The sequence below is a fragment of the Micropterus dolomieu genome, linkage group LG06 (assembly GCF_021292245.1).
Source record: "Micropterus dolomieu isolate WLL.071019.BEF.003 ecotype Adirondacks linkage group LG06, ASM2129224v1, whole genome shotgun sequence".
In the NCBI taxonomy this organism is placed as follows: Eukaryota; Metazoa; Chordata; class Actinopteri; order Centrarchiformes; family Centrarchidae; genus Micropterus; species Micropterus dolomieu.
Genome location: NC_060155.1, coordinates 1,616,232 through 1,621,532, shown reverse-complemented (window position 1 = coordinate 1,621,532; position 5,301 = coordinate 1,616,232). Strand labels below are relative to the sequence as shown.

The 5,301-nt window shown below is 39.3% G+C and overlaps 1 long non-coding RNA gene across 1 annotated transcript; it reads left to right on the top strand.

Moving 5' to 3' along the window:
* Nucleotides 1-1,606: 1,606 nt before the first annotated feature.
* Nucleotides 1,607-2,845, top strand: LOC123972630. The gene is made up of 3 exons (XR_006825442.1): nucleotides 1,607-1,879; nucleotides 2,059-2,141; nucleotides 2,231-2,845. It is a non-coding gene; the product is annotated as an uncharacterized LOC123972630 (long non-coding RNA).
* The last annotated feature ends 2,456 nt before the right edge of the window (nucleotides 2,846-5,301 follow it).

The following is a 5,301-nucleotide window of genomic DNA, read 5'->3' as shown; positions in this document are numbered from 1 at the left end:
TTAAGACTCTTCAGCTGATCCAGAATGCTGCAGCACGTGTTCTGACAGGAACCAGGAAAAGAGATGACATTTCTCCTGTCTTAGCTTCTCTGCATTGGCTTCCAGTAAAATCCAGAATAGAATTTAAAATCATTCTTCTTACCTACAAAGCTCTTAATGGTCAGGCACCATCTTATCTTAAAGAGCTCATAGTTCCTTACTACCCCACCAGAGCACTGTGCTCCCAGAATGCAGGGTTACTTGTGGTTCCTAGAGTCTCTAGAAGTAGAATGGGAGCCAGAGCGTTCAGCTATCAAGCTCCTCTCCTGTGGAACCACACTGTAAAAAAGGATTGGATCAATAAGTTATAGTAACTTCTTTCTATAATTTACCTCCACTTAACATAATAAGTTATGAAATTTCAACTTAATTTTATGAGTTATCACTATTTCAACCCAGGTTTGTAAGCCAGTTCAGTGAAATGTAAATTTCAATGTGTCAGCTTAATTTATAAGTGTGAGTTGGAATATGGTAACCGGATCTCTTAAAAAGTGACCATGACCCCGGTGTGGCGACAGTATTAATGCGCGGTGCAAATAGTCATGAATATTTTCTCTTGATCTGATATACGACTAATAACTATGCTGATTGATTTTTGTAACACATTAATGAGGCGCACCACCCAATTGCAATTCCCCATTGAGAGAAGAAGAGGAACACAAATTAAGCCTACTGACAATGGTGAGCAGGTAAGCAGCGGATGAATACGTTTTTCTTACCACAGGCAGTGGCGAGTTGTTAAATCAGTGTTTCCCATACGTAATTTATTTGTGGCGTCCCGCCACAATATCAACGCAGACTGCCACATTGATTTTCGTTTTTTTTTTTTTACTAGGCCTATTTAAAATCTAAATCTAATCCCGCCCCTCTCCCTCATGAACACAGCAAAAGGAGAGGTTATAGTAAACATTTATACTTAAAACTATGTATTTTTATCTCTTTTCAGGTAAAAGTAGTCTACAATGCGTGTCATCATATCAGAAAACGAAGACATCCCATCCAGTGTTGAGGAGCTGTATCAGGTGTTGTGAACAAAGCTTGGTCTGAAAGGTGGATTCATTTTGCAATTTGAGGATCCTGAGTTCAATAATCAGTTGTGCAACCTAACAGACATCAAAGACCTTCCTGTGGTGTGGGCAACTGTGAAAGTGTTGTTCACAGCTGATGACGTCTCAGATTCTACACTGGACACTTGCAGCCTCCCTTCTCTTAGTAGTGGAGATTCTGTTGAATGGCCTGACCCCTTCCCGGTTCCACAGTTCTCACATGATGTGGAGCTGCAGCTGAAAGAAGCCAATGCTAAGGATGGATCTGTAATGGTGATTCCTAAAGGTTTAAAGACATTCTTGATATACTGGCCGACAGTATGTCAAAGATTAGTGCTTATCCTGAGAGACATCACTATGAGACTGTAGCCAAAGCACTTGTGGAGAAGCATCCTAGTCTGAAGGAGCAAGGGTCGGAAAAGGGATGGTACTCGTGGTTTCACAGCCTGAAATTTAAGCTTGGAAACTATCGGCAAAAGTTAAGTGCAGCAGGATGCCCTGAGGTGGTGGTAAACAAAAGAAAAGGAGAAGGTTCGAAGGGGAAAAGTGTAAAGAAGTTAAAGAAGGGTGAGGTCAACTACTGTCCAGATCCGCCTGAAGGACAGAGTCCAGAAAACATGGAGGAGAAGCGTAATATGATGGAGGCTGAAATGCTGAAAAGAGACCCTGATCCCCAGCTGGTAGAAGACCTGATGGTTGCTACGTTTTCCCAGCGCAGAAAAGAGATAATTGGAGATCAGTCACTCATCACAGAAGTCATTTCCAGATGGCCAGCTCTGTTGCATGAGAGACAGGTACTCAGTTGAGAGATAGAAGCACGTTTTGTCTGATACTGTGTCCTGATCATAATTATGATCCTGATCCTGATCCTGATCATAATTATGATCCTGATCCTGATCCTGATCATAATTATGATCAGGACGGAGTTCAAGAGAATCGTCACCAAAGGCCTTCTGGAATCTTTTCTCGACAGACTTGATGGCCTGGTCCCAAGACTGCTAGAGGTGTACAAAGAAGCAATCACTCAAAGACATTTTGGACTGCCTTCAGAAAGATGTAAGTGGAGAGCAGATCATAAAATTAGGCAAAATGTATTATCTTGGCTAAAACATTTTCATCTTACTGCATGTTTCTTTTTCTTGTAGGATACAAATGAGAAGAGAAGAACTGCTGCCTTGCTTGGTCTGCCACACTACATATCAGGCGAAGATCCATCAACTGTAGTCAGGATGTGTGACGTAAGACCATTATGATTTCTGTAACGCAAAACTGTTAGTGTGTGTATATGGGTGATTCTTTTACTGTGGGACTTTTTCTTTTCCCAGGGTAGATTTTCAAGAAAGAAAAATACTTCATACCCCAACCCAGACTTATTAACGTTGCCTGTCTAATAGTCATGAAAACTCATTCAATTCATTCAAACTTTACTTTGCATTTTCTCATAACTTAAATGACAGATTTCAAGTTCATGTGGTTTATAATGTGTAATTTACACTTCTTTTTTTCTTTATATATGGCTGTTCCGGTCACTCATCTTTTAGAGAACAATTTTAAAACATTTGCTAAAGTGCTTCAGTGTCTGAACTATTTCTGTCTTACTTCCAAGGGTTGAAATTCTGAAAATGAATTGATAGTTGGTGTTACTGATCAGGTTCAGTCTATTTGGGGAACAACTAAAGGGTGTGACTTTCCTGCTCTATATTTGAGGATTATGATTGCATTTTAAAATAGCCTTTTAAAGCCTATGTAATTGTAGACTAAAACAGTCACACACTGTCTCTGCTTTTTAAGGCGCACGCGGAGACTCTGGATGAAGCCATGAAGGGGATGCAACTTGGCCTGCTGATAGGCTATGAAGGTGCTGAACGGGATGCCTTTCCACGGGAGGTCTTCGAGATAGCTGTTGTGTTGAGGAGACCATTGTGCTTCACAACATTAAAGATGTGGCATGCACCTTTGCCATGCTCATGGGTGTCATCTACTGTGTCAGTCTCGAGTACCCAGAAGCCATGAAGTATTCCTTTGAGTTTCTTAAGAGAGTGGTGATGAAGATAAAACCAGACCAAGCATCTGTCCGAGAACATGGACTAAGAAACAGAATCCTGGGGTACAGACTGTAACACCTGCTCCTCATTTTCTCAAGATTCTCATGTGGAAATGGTTCCTGTCAAGACTTCATTGTTCTCTTTTATATGCACTTTCAGCACTGTTCTGTACTGTGGAAAAAAACAGCACTGTCTCACAATTTAAAACTGTTAATTTTGAGAATGATAGAGGGGACAAAACACTGATCTTCCCCACTTTTTTATTGGACGAATTGTGAGAGCTGATAGTCTCGACTGTTCGAAGTCTTGTGATGTTAGAAGTGGAGTACTTCACAACAACACAAACCAGCCTCAAAGTTCTTTATCTTCAGTGGAACAAGACTGTAATGGACTTGGACATTTGAGTTTTGTGCATTTCCTTTTCAATATAACTACTCATTAGTCACCATGTTGTAGAAATCACAAGCATTTTACTGATTACAGCTGATGGTATCAACTGTTCTCTCCTCAGACAGACGTTTTTCTTTATTACGTTTTTTGATTGTTAAATGCAGTTGTAGGCAAACGGTCTCAAGGTTTATATCATCTCATTTAAATGAACTGATTGGTATAAGAGTTGGTTGGGTTGACCTCGCTCTTCATAGGTGACTATGTTTAAATACTGTTAGAACATGTTAAATTATCATAAATATGGTCTCACTTTGGCACTTGTGTAGTCTGAGATAAATGTTTTCATTGGCTTTTAGGCTTGTTGCATCAATTACAAGTGTATCTGAAGGAGACGAAGGCTGTGAGTTGAGGTACTTACAATTCATGTATTCAAGAATTTATTGTAAGTTCATTCATTGTACTCTTAAGAAACTGGTGAACTTGCCATTATTAGTTGAGATAGGGGATGGAAATTAAAAACACAAGTCTACTTAATTTGAAATTATAAGTTCAATTGCTGCCTTAAAAACATGAGTTAACCCAACTTCAAAAGGCAATTGGTATGAATATAGTCAATTATCTTAACTTAAAAATGTGAGTTGAAAGGGTATAGACTTGCATGTTTGTTTGATACAGATAGTTGGTTTAACTCACAGTATCAAGTTGAAACAATAAATGATCATTCATTAAACAACTTCCTTAACTTAACTTACAGAGTTGAAATAGCTTAGATTTGTATGTTTGTTTGACAAAAGAAAGCAAGTTTCTTTGAATGAACAATGTAATATAGGTAGTTGGTTTAACTCACAGTATCAAGTTGAAACAATAAATGATCATTCATTAAACAACTTGTGGAAGGTAACACCATGAGTTAAAATAAAGCTTTCGTTAAAGTTGAGTTTACTCACATTTTTAAGGCAGCAATTGAACTTAAGTTTTTAAGTTAAACTACCTTGATAATTTTTACAGTGCAGGTTCCAGTTTGGGTTCAGGAGGCAGACACCATCTCCACATTTAAGAGTAGGCTTAAGACTTTCCTCTTTGATAAAGCTTATAGTTAGGGCTGGCTCAGGTGAGTCCGGAACCATCCCTTAGTTATACTGCTATAGGCCTAGACTGCCAGGGGACTTCCCATGATGCACTGAGGTCCTCTCTCCTCTACTTTCTCTCCCTCTGTATGCAACCTCATCCCATTATTGCATGTTACTAACACAACTTCTCCCCTTTCCGGTAGTCTTGTGCTTCCTCGTCCCTCTCCTCTCTCCTCCTATCACTTCCTGCAGGTGTTTCTGGCTCTGGAGCTGTGGAGTCTGGATCTGTGGTTGCCAGTCACCTGCTGCCCCGGTGTTCCTGCTCGACACCCTCTGCTACAACTATTGTTACTAGTCCTATTGTTATTATAATCATTAACAATACGATTATCATCATTAACACTACTATAAATATCGGTACCATTATTTATTCTGTCTGTACCAACATCACATTTACTGTCTGTACTTCTGTGTGTATATTGTGTAGGCTGCCTCTTTGTTGGGTTTCTGTAAATAATATTGCAGAGTACGGTCTAGACCTGCTCTTATGATAAAGTGCTATGATATAACTGTTGTTGTGATTTGTCACTATATAAATAAAATTTAATTGAATCGAATCAAAGCTAGAGTTTACAACGTACACTCTAAGGCAGCACCACGTGATCCAATCTTATCTTTTATTTTGAAAGTGGAGTTACGGAAGTTCGTAGA